Source organism: Coturnix japonica, chromosome 23 (genome assembly GCF_054131305.1).
Source record: "Coturnix japonica strain WE chromosome 23, WE-NBRP24, whole genome shotgun sequence".
NCBI classification, from domain to species: domain Eukaryota; kingdom Metazoa; phylum Chordata; class Aves; order Galliformes; family Phasianidae; genus Coturnix; species Coturnix japonica.
The window spans coordinates 369,331-389,277 of record NC_140685.1 but is presented as its reverse complement, the minus strand read 5'-3'; positions in this window follow the sequence as shown (position 1 = coordinate 389,277).

Sequence of the window (19,947 nt, the reverse complement as noted above, 5' to 3'; positions counted from 1 at the left end):
CACTTTTGGGGCAGGAATTGTCAGTTGTGCGGCAGGAGTTGGCACTTGTGGGGCAGGATGTGGCACACGGGCAGGAGTTGGCACTTGTGTGGTGGGATGTTGAAGTTGTTGGGCGGGAGGTGGCACTTGTGGGGCTGGAAGTGGCAGTTGTAGGGCTGGAGGTGGCACTTGTGGAATTGGAGTTGGCACTAGTGGGGCAGAAGGTGGAAGTTGTGGGGAAGTATTTGGCACTTGTGGGGCAAGAGGTGGAACTTGTGGGACGAGAGGTGGAAGTTGTAGGGCGGGAGGTGGCACTTGTGGGGTGGGAGCTGATAGATGTTGGACGTTACGTGGCACTTGTGCGTCAGGAGGTGGCACTTGTGGGGCAGGAGGTGGAAGTTGTGGAGCGGGAGGTGGCATTTGTGGGGCGAAAGGTGGCATTTGTGGGGCAGGAGGTTGCACTTGTGGGGCAGGAGGTGGCACTTGTGGGGCAGGGGGTGGATGATGTGGGGCAGGAGGTGGTCTTTGTCGGACAGGAGGTGGCACATGTGAGCAGGAAGTGGATGATGTGGGGCAGGAGCTGGCACTTGTGAAGCATGAGCTAGAACTTGTGGGGCAGGAATTGGCACTTGTGGGGCAGGAGGTGGAAGTTGCAGGGCAGGATTTGGCATTGGTGGGGCGGGAGGTGGCACTTGTGGAACATGTACTGTCACTTGTGGGGGAGGAGGTGGATGATGTGGGGCAGGAGATGGTCTTTGTGGGGCAGGAGGCTGTCTTTGTGGGGCAGGAGCTGGAACTTGTGAAGCATGAGCTGGCACTTGTGGGGCAGGAGCTGGACTTGCAGGGTGACAGGTGGAACTGGCGGGGCAGGAGGTGGCACTTGTGGGGCAGGTGTTGGCACTTGTGGGGCAGGTGTTGGCACTTGTGGGGCAGGAGGTGGCACTTGTGGGGCAGGAGGTGGCACTTGTATGGCAGGAATTGAAACTTGTGTGGTGGGATGGGGTACCTGTGGTGAAGGAAGTGGCTCTTGTGGGGCAGGAGCTGACACTTCTGGGGCATGAACTGGCACTTGTGGGCAGGAAGTGGATGATGTGGTGCAGGAGCTGGCACTTGTGAAGCATGAGCTGGCACATGTGGGGCAGGAATTGGCACTTGTGGGGCAGGAGGTTGAAGTTGTGGTTCAGGATGTAGCACTTGTGGGGCAGGAGCTGTAAATTGTCTGGCGAGATATGGCACTTGTGGGGCAGGAGGTGGCACTTGTTGGGTGGGAGGTGGTAGATGTGGGGCAGGAGATGGCACTTGTGGAGCAGGAGGTGGAAGTTGCAGGGCAGGAGGTGGCATTTCTGGGGTGGGTGGTGGCACTTCTGGGGCAGGAATTGTCAGTTGTGCGGCAGGAGTTGGCACTTGTGGGGCAGGAGCTGGCACTTGTGGGGCATGAGCTGGTACTTGTGGGGCAGGAATTGTCACTTGTGGGGCAGGAGGTGGATGATGTGGGGCAGGAGGCTGTCTGTGGGGTTGGAGGTGACACTTGTGGGGCAGGAAGTTGATGATGTGGGGCAGGAGCTGGCATTTGTGAAACATGAGCTGGCACTTGTGAAGCAGGAATGGGCACTTGTGGGGCAGGAGGTGGCACTTGTTGGATGGGAGGTGGTTGATATGGGGAAGGAGGTGGCAATTGTGCAGTTCGAGGTGGCACTTGTGGAGCAGGAGGTGGAAGTTGCGGGGCAGGAGTTGGCACTTGTGGGTCGGGGGTGGCACTTGTGTGGCAGGAGGAGGCACTTGTGTGGCAGGAGGAGGCTGTTGTTGGGCGGGAAGTCAAAGTTGTGGGGTGGGAGGTGGCACTTGTGGGGCTGGAGGTTGAGGTTGTGGGGCGAGTGGTATTACTTGTGGGGCAGGACGCGGCAAATGTGGGGCAGAACGCGGCAAATGTGGTGCAGGAAATGGCACTTGAGGGGCAGGAGTTGGCACTTGTGGGTCAGGTGGTGGCACATGTGGGGCGGGGGTCGACGTTGTGGGGCAAGAGGTGTAACTTGTGGGGCAAGAGGTGTAACTTGTGGGGCAGGAGGTGGCCATAGAGGGGCGGGAGGTGGCACTTGTGTGGCGGGAGGTGGCACTTGTGGGGCAGGAGATGGCAATTGTGGAGCAGGAGGTGGAAGTTGCACGTCAGGATTTGGCACTTGTGGGGCGGGAGGTGGCACTTGTGGGGAGGAGGTGGAACTTGCGGGGCGGGAGGTGGAAGTTGTGATGCAGGAGGTGGTACATGTGGGGCGGGAGGTGGAAGTTGTGATGCAGGAGGTGGTACATGTGGGGCGGGAGGTGGAAGTTGTGATGCAGGAGGTGGTACATGTGGGGCGGGAGGTGGAAGTTGTGATGCAGGAGGTGGTACATGTGGGGCGGGAGGTGGAAGTTGTGATGCAGGAGGTGGTACATGTGGGGCGGGATGTGGCACTCGTGAGCAGGGAGGTGGCACTTGTGGAACTTGTAGCAGGTGTAACTTGTCGGGCAGGAGGCGGCTCTTGTGGGGCTGGAGATTGATGTTGTGGGTCAGGAGGTGGCACTTGTGGGGCAGGAGGTGGATGATGAGGGGCAGGAGCTGGCACTTGTGGGGCATGAACTGGCACTTGTGGGGCAGGAATTGGCACTTGTGGGCAGGAAGTGGATGATGTGGTGCAGGAGCTGGCACTTGTGAAGCATGAGCTGGCACATGTGGGGCAGGAATTGGCAGTTGTGAAGCAGGAGCTGTCACTTTTGGGGCAGGAATTGTCTGTTGTGCGGCAGGAGTTGGCACTTGTGGGGCAGGATGTGGCACACGGGCAGGAGTTGGCACTTGTGTGGTGGGATGTTGAAGTTGTTGGGCGGGAGGTGGCACTTGTGGGGCTGGAAGTGGATGATGTGGGGCAGGAGCTGGCACTTGTGAAGCATGAGCTGGCACTTGTGGGGCAGGAATTGGCACTTGTGGGGCAGGAATTGGCACTTGTGGAGCAGGAGGTGGAAGTTGCAGGGCAGGATTTGGCATTTGTGGGGCGGGAGGTGGCACTTGTGGAACAAGTATTGTCACTTGTGGGGGAGGAGGTGGATGATGTGGGGCAGGAGGTGGTACCTGTTGGGCAAGAGGTGGCACTTGTGGGGCAGGTGCTGGCACTTGTGGGGCATGAGCTGGCAATAGTGGGGCAGGAATTGGCACTTGTGGTGCAGGAGGAGGATGATGTGGGGCAGGAGGCTGTCTTTGTGGGGTTGGAGGTGGCACTTGTGGGGCAGGAAATTGATGATGTGGGGCAGGAGCTGGCATTTGTGAAGCATGAGCTGGCACTTGTGGGGCAGGAGCTGGACTTGCAGGGTGACAGGTGGAACTTGTGGGGCAGGAGGTGGAACTTGTGGGGCAGGAGGTGGCACTTGTGGGGCAGGAGGTGGCACTTGTGGGGCAGGTGTTGGCACTTGTGGGGCAGGAGGTGGAAGTTGTGGGGCGGTAGGTTGCACTTGTGCGTGCGAGGTGGATGTTGTGGGGCAGGAAATGGCACCTGTGGGGCAGGAGGTGGCGCTTTTGGGGGAGGTGGTGGCATTTGTTGGGCGAGAGGTGAAACTTATGGGGCAGGAGGTGGCACTTGTAGGTCAAGAGGTGGAACTTGTTGGGCAGGAGGTGACACTATTGGGCAGGAGGTGTCAGTTTTTTGGTGGGAGGTGGCACGTGTAGGGCAGGAGGTGGCACTTGTGGGGCAGGAGGTGGCACTTGTGGGGCAGGAGGTGGCACTTGTGGGGCAAAAGGTGGCACCTGTGGGGAAGGAAGTGGCACTTGTATGGCAGGAATTGAAACTTGTGGGGTGGGATGGGGTACCTGTGGTGAAGGAAGTGGCTCTTGTGGGGCAGGATGTGGCACTTGTGGGGCAGGATGTGGCACTTGTGGGGCAGGAGCTGGCACTTGTGGGGCATGAACTGGCACTTGTGGGGCAGGAATTGGCATATGTGGGCAGGAAGTGGATGATGTGGTGCAGGAGCTGGCACTTGTGAAGCATGAGCTGGCACATGTGGGGCAGGAATTGGCACTTGTGGGGCAGGAGCCTACACTTGTGGGGCAGAACGTGGCACTTGTGGGGCAGGAAGTTGATGATGTGGGGCAGGAGCTGGCATTTGTGAAACATGAGCTGGCACTTGTGAAGCAGGAATGGGCACTTGTGGGGCAGGAGGTGGCACTTGTTGGATGGGAGGTGGTTGATATGGGGAAGGAGGTGGCAATTGTGCGGTTCGAGGTGGCACTTGTGGAGCAGGAGGTGGAAGTTGCGGGGCAGGAGTTGGCACTTGTGGGTCGGGGGTGGCAATTGTGTGGCAGGAGGAGGCACTTGTGGGGCAGGAGGAGGCTGTTGTTGGGCGGGAAGTCAAAGTTGTGGGGTGGGAGGTGGCACTTGTGGGGCTGGAGGTTGAGGTTGTGGGGCGAGAGGTATTACTTGTGGGGCAGGACGCGGCAAATGTGGTGCAGGAAATGGCACTTGAGGGGCAGGAGTTGGCACTTGTGGGTCAGGTGGTGGCACATGTGGGGCGGGGGTCGACGTTGTGGGGCAAGATGTGTAACTTGTGGGGCAAGAGGTGTAACTTGTGGGGCAGGAGGTGGCCATAGAGGGGCGGGAGGTGGCACTTGTGTGGCGGGAGGTGGCACTTGTGGGGCAGGAGATGGCAATTGTGGAGCAGGAGGTGGAAGTTGCACGTCAGGATTTGGCATTTGTGGGGCGGGAGGTGGAAGTTGTGATGCAGGAGGTGGTACATGTGGGGCGGGAGGTGGAAGTTGTGATGCAGGAGGTGGTACATGTGGGGCGGGAGGTGGAAGTTGTGATGCAGGAGGTGGTACATGTGGGGGGGGAGGTGGAAGTTGTGATGCAGGAGGTGGTACATGTGGGGCGGGAGGTGGCACTTGTGGGGAGGAGGTGGAACTTGTGGGGCGGGAGGTGGAAGTTGTGATGCTGGAGGTGGTACATGTGGGGCGGGATGTGGCACTCGTGAGCAGGGAGGTGGCACTTGTGGAACTTGTAGCAGGTGTAACTTGTCGGGCAGGAGGCGGCTCTTGTGGGGCTGGAGATTGATGTTGTGGGTCAGGAGGTGGCACTTGTGGGGCAGGAGGTGGATGATGTGGGGAAGGAGGTGGATGATGTGGAACAGGAGGTGGCACCTGTGGGGCCGGAGATGGCACTTGTGGGGCGGGAGGTAAAAATTGTGGGGTGGGAGGTGGAAATTGTGGGGCAAGAGGTGGCAGTTGCGGGGCTGGGGGCGGCACTTGTGGGGCAGTGTGTGGCACTTGAGGGGCGGGAGGTGGCACTTGTGGGGCAGGAGGTGGCACTTGTGGGGCGGGATGTGGCAGTTGTGGGGCAGATGATGACACCTGTGGGGCGGGAGGTGGATGTTTTGGGGAAGGAGGTTGAAGTTGTGGGGAGGGTGGTGGCACTTGTGGGGCGGGAGGTGGCACTAGTGGGGCAGGAGTTGGCACTTGTGGGGCAGGAAATGTTACTTGTGGGGCAAGAAGTGGCTCTTGAAGGGCAGGAGGTGGCACTTGTGGGGCAGGAGTTAATTCTTGTGGATCGTGAGGTGGCACTTGTGGGCCTGGAGGTTGCACTTGTAGGGCAGGAGGAGGCACTTGTGGGGAAGTAGGTAGCACTTGTGGGGCAGGAAGTGGCACTTGTGGGGCAGGAAGTGGCACTTGTGGGGCAGGAGGAGGCACTTGTGGGGCAGGAGGAGGCACTTGTGGGGCAGGAGGAGGCTGTTGTTGGCGGGAAGTGGCACTTGTGGGGTGGGAGGTGGCACTTGTGGGGCTGGATGTGGAAGTTGTGTGGCAGGATTTGACACTTCTGGGGCTGCAGGTGGCACTTGTGGGGTGGGTGGTAGAACTTGTGGGGGGTGAGGTGTAACTTGTGGAGCGGGAGGTGACAACTGTGGGACAGGAGGAGGCACTTGTGGGTCGGGAGGTGGCACTTTTAAGGCGGGAGGTGGCAGTTGTGGGGCGGGAGGTGGCACTTGTGGGGCAGGAGGTGGCACCTGTGGGGAAGGAGGTGGCACTTGTATGGCAGGAATTGAAACTTGTGGGGTGGGATGGGGTACCTGTGGTGAAGGAAGTGGCTCTTGTGGGGCAGGATATGGCACTTGTGGGGCATGAGCTGGCACATGTGGGGCGGGAATTGGCAGTTGTGGGGCAGGAGCCTACACTTGTGGGGCAGAACGTGGCACTTGTGGGGCAGGAGGTTGAAGTTGTGGTGCAGGATGTAGCACTTGTGGGGCAGGAGCTGTAAATTGTCTGGCGAGATAAGGCACTTGTGGAGCAGGAGGTTGCACTAGTTTGGCAGGAGGTGGCACTTGTGTGGCGGGATGTGGCACTTGTGGGGCGAGAGGTGGCACTTGTGGGGCAGAAGGTGGATGATGTTGGGCATGAGCTGTCACTTTTGGGGCAGGAATTGTCAGTTGTGCGGCAGGAGTTGGCACTTGTGGGGCAGGATGTGGCACACAGGCAGGAGTTGGCACTTGTGTGGTGGGATGTTGAAGTTGTTGGGCGAGAGGTGGCACTTGTGGGGCAGAAGGTGGATGATGTGGGGCAGGAGCTGGCACTTGTGAAGCATGAGCTGGCACTTGTGGGGCAAGAGGTGGAAGTTGTGGAGCAGGAGGTGGCATTTGTGGAGCATGAGTTGACACTTGTGGGGCAGGAGGTGGCAATTGTGGGGCAGGAGGTGGAAGTTGTGGGGCAGGAGGTGGCACTTGTGCGGCAGGAGGTGGCACTTGTGGGGAAGTAGGTAGCACTTGTGGGGCAGGAAGTGGCACTTGTGGGGCAGGAGGAGGCACTTGTGGGGCAGGAGGAGGCTGTTGTTGGGCGGGAAGTGGAAGTTGTGGGGTGGGAGGTGGCACTTGTGGGGCTGGATGTGGAAGTTGTGTGGCAGGATTTGACACTTCTGGGGCTGCAGGTGGCACTTGTGGGGTGGGTGGTAGAACTTGTGGGGGGTGAGGTGTAACTTGTGGAGCGGGAGGTGACAACTGTGGGACAGGAGGAGGCACTTGTGGGTCGGGAGGTGGCACTTTTAAGGCGGGAGGTGGCAGTTGTGGGGCGGGAGGTGGAAGTTGTGCGGCACGATTTAGCACTTGTGTGGCTGGAGGCGGCACTTGTGGGGCCGGAGGTGGCACTTGTGGGGCGGGAAATGGAACTTGTGGGGAAGCACGTGGCACTAGTTGAGCAGGAGGTGGAAATTGTGGGGCGGGAGGTGAATGATATGAGGCAGGAGGTAGCGGTTGTGGGGCAGGAGGTGGCACTTATGGGGCAGGAGATGGTATTTGTTGTGCAGTAGGTGGCACTTGTGGAGTGGGAGATGGAAGTTGTGGGGCAGGAGGTGACACTTGTGGGGCGGTTGGTGGATGATGTGGGGCAGGAGTTGGCACTTGTGGGGCAGGAGTTGGAAGTTGCAGGGCAGGATTTGGCATTTGTGGGGCAGGAGGTGGCACCTGTTGGGCAAGAGGTGGCACTTGTGGGGCAGGAGTTGGCACTTTTGGCTGGGTCATAGCACTTGTTGGGCAGGGGTTGGCACTTGTGGGGCGGGAAATGTTACTTGTGGGGCATGAAGTGGCTCTTGAAGGGCAGGAGGTGGCACTTGTGGGGCTGGATGTGGCAGTTGTGGGGCAGATGATGACACCTGTGGGGCGGGAGGTGGATGTTTTGGGGAAGGAGGTTGAAGTTGTGGGGAGGGTGGTGGCACTTGTGGGGCGGGAGGTGGCACTAGTGGGGCAGGAGTTGGCACTTGTGGGCTGGGTCATAGCACTTTTTGGGCAGGGGTTGGCACTTGTGGGGCAGGAAATGTTACTTGTGGGGCAAGAAGTGGCTCTTGAAGGGCAGGAGGTGGCACTTGTGGGGCGGGATGTGGCACTTGTGGGGCGAGAGGTGGCACTTGTGGGGCAGAAGGTGGATGATGTGGGGCAGGAGCTGGCAATTGTGAAGCATGAGCTGTCACTTTTGGGGCAGGAATTGTCAGTTGTGCGGCAGGAGTTGGCACTTGTGGGGCAGGATGTGGCACACGGGCAGGAGTTGGCACTTGTGTGGTGGGATGTTGAAGTTGTTGGGCGAGAGGTGGCACTTGTGGGGCAGAAGGTGGATGATGTGGGGCAGGAGCTGGCACTTGTGAAGCATGAGCTGGCACTTGTGGGGCAAGAGGTGGAAGTTGTGGAGCAGGAGGTGGCATTTGTGGAGCATGAGTTGACACTTGTGGGGCAGGAGGTGGCAATTATGGGGCAGGAGGTGGAAGTTGTGGGGCAGGAGGTGGCACTTGTGCGGCAGGAGGTGGCACTTGTGGGGAAGTAGGTAGCACTTGTGGGGCTGGAAGTGGCACTTGTGGGGCAGGAGGTGGCACTTGTGGGGCAGGAGGAAGCACTTGTGGGGCAGGAGGAGGCTGTTGTTGGGCGGGAAGTGGAAGTTGTGGGGTGGGAGGTGGCACTTGTGGGGCTGGATGTGGAAGTTGTGTGGCAGGATTTGACACTTCTGGGGCTGCAGGTGGCACTTGTGGGGTGGGTGGTAGAACTTGTGGGGGGTGAGGTGTAACTTGTGGAGCGGGAGGTGACAACTGTGGGACAGGAGGAGGCACTTGTGGGTCGGGAGGTGGCACTTTTAAGGCGGGAGGTGGCAGTTGTGGGGCGGGAGGTGGAAGTTGTGCGGCACGATTTAGCACTTGTGTGGCTGGAGGCGGCACTTGTGGGGAGGGAGGTGGCACTTGTGGGGCGGGAAATGGAACTTGTGGGGCAGCACGTGGCACTAGTTGAGCAGGAGGTGGAAATTGTGAGGCGGGAGGTGAATGATATGAGGCAGGAGGTAGCGGTTGTGGGGCAGGAGGTGGCACTTATGGGGCAGGAGATGGTATTTGTTGTGCAGTAGGTGGCACTTGTGGAGTGGGAGATGGAAGTTGTGGGGCTGGAGGTGACACTTGTGGGGCGGTTGGTGGATGATGTGGGGCAGGAGTTGGCACTTGTGGGGCAGGAGTTGGAAGTTGCAGGGCAGGATTTGGCATTTGTGGGGCAGGAGGTGGCACCTGTTGGGCAAGAGGTGGCACTTGTGGGGCAGGAGTTGGCACTTTTGGGCTGGGTCATAGCACTTGTTGGGCAGGGGTTGGCACTTGTGGGGCAGGAAATGTTACTTGTGGGGCATGAAGTGGCTCTTGAAGGGCAGGAGGTGGCACTTGTGGGGCAAGGGGTTAATTCTTGTGGAACTGGAGGTGGCACTTGTGGGCCTGGAGTTTGCACTTGTGAGGCGGGAGGTGGAAGTTGTGGGGCGGGTGGTGGCAGTTGTGGGGCTGGAGGTATCACTTGTGCGGCAGGAAGTGGCACTTGTGGAGCAGAAGGTGGCACTTGTGGGGAAGAGGTGACACTTGAGGGGCAGGAGCTGGCACTTGTGGGGCAGGAGATGGCAATTGTGGAGCAGGAGGTGGAAGTTGCACGTCAGGATTTGGCACTTGTGGGGCGGGAGGTGGCACTTGTGGGGAGGAGGTGGAACTTGCGGGGCGGGAGGTGGAAGTTGTGATGCAGGAGGTGGTACATGTGGGGCGGGAGGTGGAAGTTGTGATGCAGGAGGTGGTACATGTGGGGCGGGAGGTGGAAGTTGTGATGCAGGAGGTGGTACATGTGGGGCGGGAGGTGGAAGTTGTGATGCAGGAGGTGGTACATGTGGGGCGGGAGGTGGAAGTTGTGATGCAGGAGGTGGTACATGTGGGGCGGGATGTGGCACTCGTGAGCAGGGAGGTGGCACTTGTGGAACTTGTAGCAGGTGTAACTTGTCGGGCAGGAGGCGGCTCTTGTGGGGCTGGAGATTGATGTTGTGGGTCAGGAGGTGGCACTTGTGGGGCAGGAGGTGGATGATGAGGGGCAGGAGCTGGCACTTGTGGGGCATGAACTGGCACTTGTGGGGCAGGAATTGGCACTTGTGGGCAGGAAGTGGATGATGTGGTGCAGGAGCTGGCACTTGTGAAGCATGAGCTGGCACATGTGGGGCAGGAATTGGCAGTTGTGAAGCAGGAGCTGTCACTTTTGGGGCAGGAATTGTCTGTTGTGCGGCAGGAGTTGGCACTTGTGGGGCAGGATGTGGCACACGGGCAGGAGTTGGCACTTGTGTGGTGGGATGTTGAAGTTGTTGGGCGGGAGGTGGCACTTGTGGGGCTGGAAGTGGATGATGTGGGGCAGGAGCTGGCACTTGTGAAGCATGAGCTGGCACTTGTGGGGCAGGAATTGGCACTTGTGGGGCAGGAATTGGCACTTGTGGAGCAGGAGGTGGAAGTTGCAGGGCAGGATTTGGCATTTGTGGGGCGGGAGGTGGCACTTGTGGAACAAGTATTGTCACTTGTGGGGGAGGAGGTGGATGATGTGGGGCAGGAGGTGGTACCTGTTGGGCAAGAGGTGGCACTTGTGGGGCAGGTGCTGGCACTTGTGGGGCATGAGCTGGCAATAGTGGGGCAGGAATTGGCACTTGTGGTGCAGGAGGAGGATGATGTGGGGCAGGAGGCTGTCTTTGTGGGGTTGGAGGTGGCACTTGTGGGGCAGGAAATTGATGATGTGGGGCAGGAGCTGGCATTTGTGAAGCATGAGCTGGCACTTGTGGGGCAGGAGCTGGCACTTTTGGGCTGGGTCATAGCACTTGTTGGGCAGGGGTTGGCACTTGTGGGGCAGGAAATGTTACTTGTGGGGCATGAAGTGGCTCTTGAAGGGCAGGAGGTGGCACTTGTGGGGCAAGGGGTTAATTCTTGTGGAACTGGAGGTGGCACTTGTGGGCCTGGAGTTTGCACTTGTGAGGCGGGAGGTGGAAGTTGTGGGGCGGGTGGTGGCAGTTGTGGGGCTGGAGGTATCACTTGTGCGGCAGGAAGTGGCACTTGTGGAGCAGAAGGTGGCACTTGTGGGGAAGAGGTGACACTTGAGGGGCAGGAGCTGGCACTTGTGGGGCAGAAGTTGGCACATGTAGGTCTGGAGGTGGCACATGTGGGGCGGGAGGTGGCACTTGTGGGTCAGGAGTTGGATTTGTGGGGCGGGTTGTGGCACTTCTGGGGCGGGAGGTGGCACTTTTGGGGCGTGAGGTGGAAGTTGTGGGGCGGCAGGTGGCAATTGTGGGTCAGGAGGAGGCATTTGTGAGGCAGGAGGTGGATGATGTGGGGCAGGAGGTGGCACTTGTGGGGAAGTAGGTAGCACTTGTGGGGCAGGAGGAGGCACTTGTTGGGCAGGAGGTTGCACTTGTGGGGCAGGAGGAGGCACTTGTGGGGCAGGAGGAGGCTGTTGTTGGGCGGGAAGTGGAAGTTGTTTGTTGGGAGGTGGCACTTGTGGGGCTGGATGTGGAAGTTGTGTGGCAGGATTTGACACTTCTGGGGCTGCAGGTGGCACTTGTGGGGTGGGTGGTAGAACTTGTGGGGGGTGAGGTGTAACTTGTGGAACGGGAGGTGACAACTGTGGGACAGGAGGAGGCACTTGTGGGTCGGGAGGTGGCACTTTTAAGGCGGGAGGTGGCAGTTATGGGGCGGGAGGTGGCACTTGTGGGGCAGGAGGTGGCACCTGTGGGGAAGGAGGTGGCACTTGTATGGCAGGAATTGAAACTTGTGGGGTGGGATGGGGTACCTGTGGTGAAGGAAGTGGCTCTTGTGGGGCAGGATATGGCACTTGTTGGGCATGAGCTGGCACATGTGGGGTGGGAATTGGCAGTTGTGGGGCAGGAGCCTACACTTGTGGGGCAGAACGTGGCACTTGTGGGGCAGGAGGTTGAAGTTGTGGTGCAGGATGTAGCACTTGTGGGGCAGGAGCTGTAAATTGTCTGGCGAGATAAGGCACTTGTGGGGCAGGAGGTTGCACTAGTTTGGCAGGAGGTGGCACTTGTGGGGCGGGATGTGGCACTTGTGGGGCGAGAGGTGGCACTTGTGGGGCAGAAGGTGGATGATGTGGGGCAGGAGCTGGCAATTGTGAAGCATGAGCTGTAACTTTTGGGGCAGGAATTGTCAGTTGTGCGGCAGGAGTTGGCACTTGTGGGGCAGGATGTGGCACACGGGCAGGAGTTGGCACTTGTGTGGTGGGATGTTGAAGTTGTTGGGCGAGAGGTGGCACTTGTGGGGCAGAAGGTGGATGATGTGGGGCAGGAGCTGGCACTTGTGAAGCATGAGCTGGCACTTGTGGGGCAAGAGGTGGAAGTTGTGGAGCAGGAGGTGGCATTTGTGGAGCATGAGTTGACACTTGTGGGGCAGGAGGTGGCAATTGTGGGGCAGGAGGTGGAAGTTGTGGGGCAGGAGGTGGCACTTGTGCGGCAGGAGGTGGCACTTGTGGGGAAGTAGGTAGCACTTGTGGGGCAGGATGTGGCACTTGTGGGGCAGGAGGTGGCACTTGTGGGGCAGGAGGAGGCTGTTGTTGGGCGGGAAGTGGAAGTTGTGGGGTGGGAGGTGGCACTTGTGGGGCTGGATGTGGAAGTTGTGTGGCAGGATTTGACACTTCTGGGGCTGCAGGTGGCACTTGTGGGGTGGGTGGTAGAACTTGTGGGGGGTGAGGTGTAACTTGTGGAGCGGGAGGTGACAACTGTGGGACAGGAGGAGGCACTTGTGGGTCGGGAGGTGGCACTTTTAAGGCGGGAGGTGGCAGTTGTGGGGCGGGAGGTGGAAGTTGTGCGGCACGATTTAGCACTTGTGTGGCTGGAGGCGGCACTTGTGGGGCGGGAGGTGGCACTTGTGGGGCGGGAAATGGAACTTGTGGGGCAGCACGTGGCACTAGTTGAGCAGGAGGTGGAAATTGTGGGGCGGGAGGTGAATGATATTAGGCAGGAGGTAGCGGTTGTGGGGCAGGAGGTGGCACTTATGGGGCAGGAGATGGTATTTGTTGTGCAGTAGGTGGCACTTGTGGAGTGGGAGATGGAAGTTGTGGGGCTGGAGGTGACACTTGTGGGGCGGTTGGTGGATGATGTGGGGCAGGAGTTGGCACTTGTGGGGCAGGAGTTGGAAGTTGCAGGGCAGGATTTGGCATTTGTGGGGCAGGAGGTGGCACCTGTTGGGCAAGAGGTGGCACTTGTGGGGCAGGAGTTGGCACTTTTGGGCTGGGTCATAGCACTTGTTGGGCAGGGGTTGGCACTTGTGGGGCAGGAAATGTTACTTGTGGGGCATGAAGTGGCTCTTGAAGGGCAGGAGGTGGCACTTGTGGGGCAAGGGGTTAATTCTTGTGGAACTGGAGGTGGCACTTGTGGGCCTGGAGTTTGCACTTGTGAGGCGGGAGGTGGAAGTTGTGGGGCGGGTGGTGGCAGTTGTGGGGCTGGAGGTATCACTTGTGCGGCAGGAAGTGGCACTTGTGGAGCAGAAGGTGGCACTTGTGGGGAAGAGGTGACACTTGAGGGGCAGGAGCTGGCACTTGTGGGGCAGAAGTTGGCACATGTAGGTCTGGAGGTGGCACATGTGGGGCGGGAGGTGGCACTTGTGGGTCAGGAGTTGGATTTGTGGGGCGGGTTGTGGCACTTCTGGGGCGGGAGGTGGCACTTTTGGGGCGTGAGGTGGAAGTTGTGGGGCAGGAGGTGGCACTTGTGGGGAAGTAGGTAGCACTTGTGGGGCAGGAGGAGGCACTTGTTGGGCAGGAGGTGGCACTTGTGGGGCAGGAGGAGGCACTTGTGGGGCAGGAGGAGGCTGTTGTTGGGCGGGAAGTGGAAGTTGTTTGTTGGGAGGTGGCACTTGTGGGGCTGGATGTGGAAGTTGTGTGGCAGGATTTGACACTTCTGGGGCTGCAGGTGGCACTTGTGGGGTGGGTGGTAGAACTTGTGGGGGGTGAGGTGTAACTTGTGGAACGGGAGGTGACAACTGTGGGACAGGAGGAGGCACTTGTGGGTCGGGAGGTGGCACTTTTAAGGCGGGAGGTGGCAGTTGTGGGGCGGGAGGTGGAAGTTGTGCGGCACGATTTAGCACTTGTGGGGCGGGAGGTGGCACTTGTGGGGCGGGAAATGGAACTTGTGGGGCAGCACGTGGCACTAGTTGAGCAGGAGGTGGAAATTGTGGGGCGGGAGGTGAATGATATGAGGCAGGAGGTAGCGGTTGTGGGGCAGGAGGTGGCACTTATGGGGCAAGAGATGGTATTTGTTGTGCAGTAGGTGGCACTTGTGGAGTGGGAGATGGAAGTTGTGGGGCAGGAGGTGACACTTGTGGGGCGGTTGGTGGATGATATGGGGCAGGATTTGGCCCTTGTGGGGTGGGAGATGGCACTTGTGGGGCAGGACGTGGCACTTGTGGAGCGGGAGGGGGCACTTGTGGGGCCTAAGGTGGCACTTGTAGGGCAGGAGGTGGCATTTGTGGGGCGGGAGGTGGAAGTTGTGAGGCAGGGGGTGGCACTTGTAAGGCAGGAGGTAGAACTTGTGGGGCAGGAGTTGGCACTTGTGGGGCACGAGTTGGCACTTGTGGGGCAGGTAGTTGCATTAGTGGGGCAGGTGGTGGCAGTTGTGGGTCAGGTGGTGGCACTTGTTGGGCGGGAGGTGGCATTTGTGGGGCGGGAGGTGTAAGTTGTGAGGCAGGATGTGGCACTTGTGCGTGGGAGGTGGAGTTTGTGGAGAGGGAGGTGGCGCTTGTGGGGCAGGAGGTGGCACTTGTGGGGCATGAGGTGGCACTTGTGGGGCGGGAGGTGGCACTTGTGTGGGGGCGTGGCACTTGTGAGGCATGAGGTGGCACTTGTGGGGCAGGATGTGGCACTTGTGCGTGGGAGGTGGAGTTTGTGGGGCGGGAGGTGGCGCTTGTGGGGCGGGAGGTGGCACTTGTGGGGAGGAGGTGGAACTTGTGGGGCGGGAGGTGGAAGTTGTGATGCAGGAGGTGGTACATGTGGGGCGGGAGGTGGAAGTTGTGATGCAGGAGGTGGTACATGTGGGGCGGGAGGTGGAAGTTGTGATGCAGGAGGTGGTACATGTGGGGCGGGATGTGGCACTCGTGAGCAGGGAGGTGGCACTTGTGGAACTTGTAGCAGGTGTAACTTGTCGGGCAGGAGGCGGCTCTTGTGGGGCTGGAGATTGATGTTGTGGGTCAGGAGGTGGCACTTGTGGGGCAGGAGGTGGCACTTGTGGGGCAGGATGTGGCATTGTGGGGCATGAACTGGCACTTGTGGGGCAGGAATTGGCACTTGTGGGCAGGAAATGGATGATGTGGTGCAGGAGCTGGCACTTGTGAAGCATGAGGTGGCACATGTGGGGCAGGAATTGGCAGTTGTGAAGCAGGAGCTGTCAGTTTTGGGGCAGGAATTGTCAGTTGTGCGGCAGGAGTTGGCACTTGTGGGGCAGGATGTGGCACACGGGCAGGAGTTGGCACTTGTGTGGTGGGATGTTGAAGTTGTTGGGCGGGAGGTGGCACTTGTGGGGCAGGAGGTGGATGATGTGGGGAAGGAGCTGGCACTTGTGAAGCATGAACTGGCACTTGTGGTGCAGGAATTGGCACTTGTGGGGCAGGAGGTGGCACTTGTTGGATGGGAGGTGGTTGATATGGGGAAGGAGGTGGCAATTGTGCGGTTCGAGGTGGCACTTGTGGAGCAGGAGATGGAAGTTGCGGGGCAGGAGTTGGCACTTGTGGGTCGGGAGGTGGAAGTTGTGGGGCAAAATGCAACACTTGTGGGGCAGGAGGTGGAAGTTGTGGAACAGAACGTGGCACTTGTGGGGCGGGTGTTGGCACTTGTGGGGCGGGAGGTGGGACTTGTGGGGCCAGAGGTTGAGGTTGTGGTTCGGGAGGTGGCACTTGTGGAGCAGGAGCCTACACTTGTGGGGCAGAATGTGGCACTTGTAAGGCAGGACGTTGAAATTGTGGAGCAGGTTGTGGCACTTATGGGGCAGGAGGTGGAAATTGTGGGGCAGGAGGTGGTAATGGTGGGGCAGGAGGTCGCACTTGTGGGCCAGGAGTTGGAAGTTGTGGGGCGGGATGTGGAACTTGTGAGGCAGGAGGTGGAAGTTGTGGTGCGGGAGGTGGAAGTTGTAGGGCGGGAGGTGGCATTTGTGGGGCGGGAGTTGGAAGTTGAGTGACGGGAGGTGGCACTTGTGGGGCAGGTTGTGGAAGTTGTGGGGTGGGAGGTTGCACTTGTGAGACAGGAGGTGGCACTTGTGGGGCGGGAGGTGGAAGTTGTGAGGCAGGAGGTGGCACTTGGGCAGATTGTGTCACTCGTGGGCAGGGAGGTTGCACTTGTGGGGCAGGAGGTGAAAGTTGTGGGGCAGGAGGTGGCATTTGTAAGGCGGGAAGTGGCACTTGTGGGGCAGAAATTGGCACTTATGGGGCAGGAGGTGGCACTTGTGGTGCGGGAGGTGGCACTGATGGGGCAGGAAATTGAGCTTTTGGGGCAGGAGATGGCACTTGTGGGGCGTAAGGTGGAACTTATGGGGCAGGAGGTGGAACTTGTGGAGCAGGAGGTGGTACTTGTGGGGCGGGAGGTTGGAGTTGTTGGGCAGGAGGTGGCATTTTGAGGCAGAAGGTGGCATTTGTGTGGCAGGAGGTGGCAGTTGTGGGGCACGAGTTGGAAATTGTTGGGCAGGAGGTGGAAGTTTTGGGGCAGGGTTTGGCAGTTGTAGGGCGGGAGGTGGCACTTGTGGGCCAGGAGGTGGAAGTTGTAGGGCAGGAGGTGGCACTTGTGGGGCAGGAGGTGGAAGTTGTAGGGCAGGAGGTGGCACTTGTGGGCCAGGAGGTGGAAGTTGTAGGGCGGGAGGTGGCACTTGTGGGCCAGGAGGTGGAAGTTGTAGGGCAGGAGGTGGCACTTGTGGGGCGGGAGGTGGCACTTCTGGGGCAGGAAATGGAGCTTTTAGGGCAGGAGGTGGAACTTGTGCAGAAGGAGGTGGTACTTGTTGGGCGGAAATTGGAACTTGTTGGGAGGGAAGAGGTACTTGTGGGGCAGGAAGTGGCTCTTGTGGGGCAGGAGCTGGCACTTGTGGGGCAGGAGGAGGAAGTTGGTCAGTCAGTGACACTTGTGGGTCAGGAGGTGGATTATTTGGGGAGGGAGGTGGCAGTGGTGTGGCAAAATGTGGCACTTGTGGGGCAGGAATTGGCACTTGTGGGGCAGGTGGTGGCACTTGTTGGGTGGGAGGTGGACGATGTGGGGCAGGAGGTTGCACTTGTGGGGTGGAAATTGGAACTTGTTGGGAGGGAAGAGGTACTTGTGGGGCAGGAAGTGGCTCTTGTCGGGCAGGAGCTGGCACTTGTGGGACAGGAGGTTGCAGTTGTGGGTCAGGAGGAGGAAGTTGGTCAGTCAGTGACACTTGTGGGGCAGGAGGTGGATTATTTGGGGGGGAGGAGACAGTGGTGTGGACAAATGTGGCACTTGTGGGGCATGAGCTGGCACTTGTGGGGCAGGAATTGGCACTTATGGGGCAGGAGGATGTCTTTGTCGGTCAGGAGGTGGCACTTGTGAGCAGGAAGTGGATGACGTAGTGCAGGAGCTGGCACTTGTGAAGCATGAGCTGGCACATGTGGGGCAGGAATTGGCACTTGTGGGGCAGGTGGTGGCACTTGTTGGGTGGGAGGTGGACGATGTGGGGCAGGAGGTGGCACTTGTGGAGCAGGAGGTGGCACACGTTGCCAGGAGTTGGCACTTGTGTGGCGGGATGTTGAAGTTGTGGGGCGGGAGGTGGCACTTGTGGAACAGGTATTGTCACTTGTGGGGGAGGAGGTGGATAATGTGGGGCAGGAGGTGGCACCTGTGGGGCAAGAGGTGGCACTTGTGGGGCATGAGCTGGCCCTTGTGGGGCAGGAAGTTGATGATGTGGGGCATGAGCTGGCATTTGTGAAGCATGAGCTGGCACTTGTGAAGCAGGAATTGGCACTTTTGGGGCATGAGGTGGAACTTGTGGGGTGGGAGGTGGAATTTGTGGGGTGGGAGGTGAAACTTTTAAGGCAGGGGTTGGCACATGGGGGGGGGGAATGGCACTTGTGGGGCAGGAAATGGCACTTGTTGTGCAGGAGGTGGCACTTATGGGTTTGGAGGTGGATGATGTGGGGCAGGAGGTGACACATGTGGGGCAGGAGATGGCACTTCTGGGGCAGGAGGTGGAAGTTGTGGGGCAGGATTTGGTACTTGTGGGGTGGGAGGTTGCACTTGTGGGGCTGGAGTTGGCACTTGTGGGGCGGGAGGTGGCACTAGTGGGGCAGGAGGTGGCACTTGTGGGGAGCGATGTGGCACTTGTGGGCGGGAGGTGGAATTTGTGGAGAGGGAGGTGGCACTTATGGGGCGGGAGCTGGAACTTGTGGGGCGAGAGGTGGCACATGTGGAGCAGGAGCTGGCACTTTCGGGGCAGGAGCTGGCACTTGCACGGCAGGAGGTGGCACTTGTGGGATGGTAGGTGGAACTTGTGGGGCAAGACTTGGAACTTGTGGTGCAGGAGATATCACACGTTGGGCAGGAGTTGGCACTTCCTCAAAGAAACCCGTAGCGACCCCATAGTCACCCATAGCGCCCCATAGGAACACAAAGATACCACATGGAGCCCCATAGACACCCCATAGTGACCCATAGGGGCCCAAAGAGACCCCATAGCACCCCATAGCTACTCCATAGTGCCCCATAGCAGCCCATGGAGCCTCATAGACACTCCATTGTGCCCCAGAGCACCCCATTGCACCCCATAGGGACCCATAGACACAGCATACTGCTCCATAGAGCCCCATAGACACCCCATAGTTCCCCACAGCACCCCATAGCAGACCACAGTGCCCCATAGACACCACATAAGGCCATACAGCCACACCATAGAGCCCAATTGAACCACATAGACACCCCATATCGCCCCATAGTGCCTGTAGACACCCCATAGAGCCCCATAGAGACCCACTGAACCCCATACAGACCCCATGCAGACCCCATAGAGCCCCACAGACAACCCATAGATCCCCAAAGACACCCCATAGACTCCCCATAGAGCCCCATAGGGACCCCATAGCGCCCCATAGAGACCCCATTCTTCCGCATAGAGCCCCATAGCAAACCATAGCACCCCATAGTCACCCATAGCGCCCCATAGGAACCCAAGGATACCACAAAGCACCCCATAGCCACCCTACAGCACCGCATAGCCACCCCATAGAGCCCCATAGACACCACATAGTGACACATAGCGCCCCATAGGGGCACAAAGAGACCCCAAATCATCCCATAGCTACTCCACAGTGCCCCATAGCAGCCCATGGAGACTCATAGACACTCCCTTGTGCCCCACAGCGCCCCATTGCACCACATAGGGACCCATAGACACCCTATACTGCTCCATAGAGCCCTATAGCACCCCATAGTGCCTCACAGCACCCCATAGCACAACATAGTGCCACATACAAACCACATAAGGACATATAGCCGCACCATAGAGCCCCATAGACATCCCATAGAGCCCCGTAGGCAACCCATTGTGCCCCATAGAGCTCCCATAGCCACCCATAGAAACTCATTTTGCCACATAGACACACCATAGCGTTCCATAGACACCCCATAGAAACCTCAGAACGCCCCATAGAACCCCATAGAGCTCCATAGGCACCCCATAGAGCCCCATAGATAACCCATAGAGGCACATAGCAACCCATAGGGGGGACATTGGGACACATATGGACACATAGTGACCCTTAGGGAGACAATGGGACACATAGGGACACCATGGATTACAGTGGGGGACAGTGATACCCGTAGAGACACACAGAGACTCTGCTGAGACCCATAAGAGACCCCATAGAGGCACATAGGGACCACACTGAAACCCATAGATACCCATAGGAGAACATTTAAGCCCATAGATACGAATAAGAGACCCCATAGAGGCACATAGCTACCCATAGGGGGGATATTGGGACACATAGGGACACATAGTGACCCATAGGGAGACACTGGGACCTATAGGGGTATATTGGGACACATAGGGACCCCATGGAACATAGTGGGGGACAGTGATACCCATAGAGACACATAGGGACTCCGCTGTAACCCTTAAGAGACCCCATAGAGGCACATAGGGACGTAATGTAACCTATGGATAGCAATAGG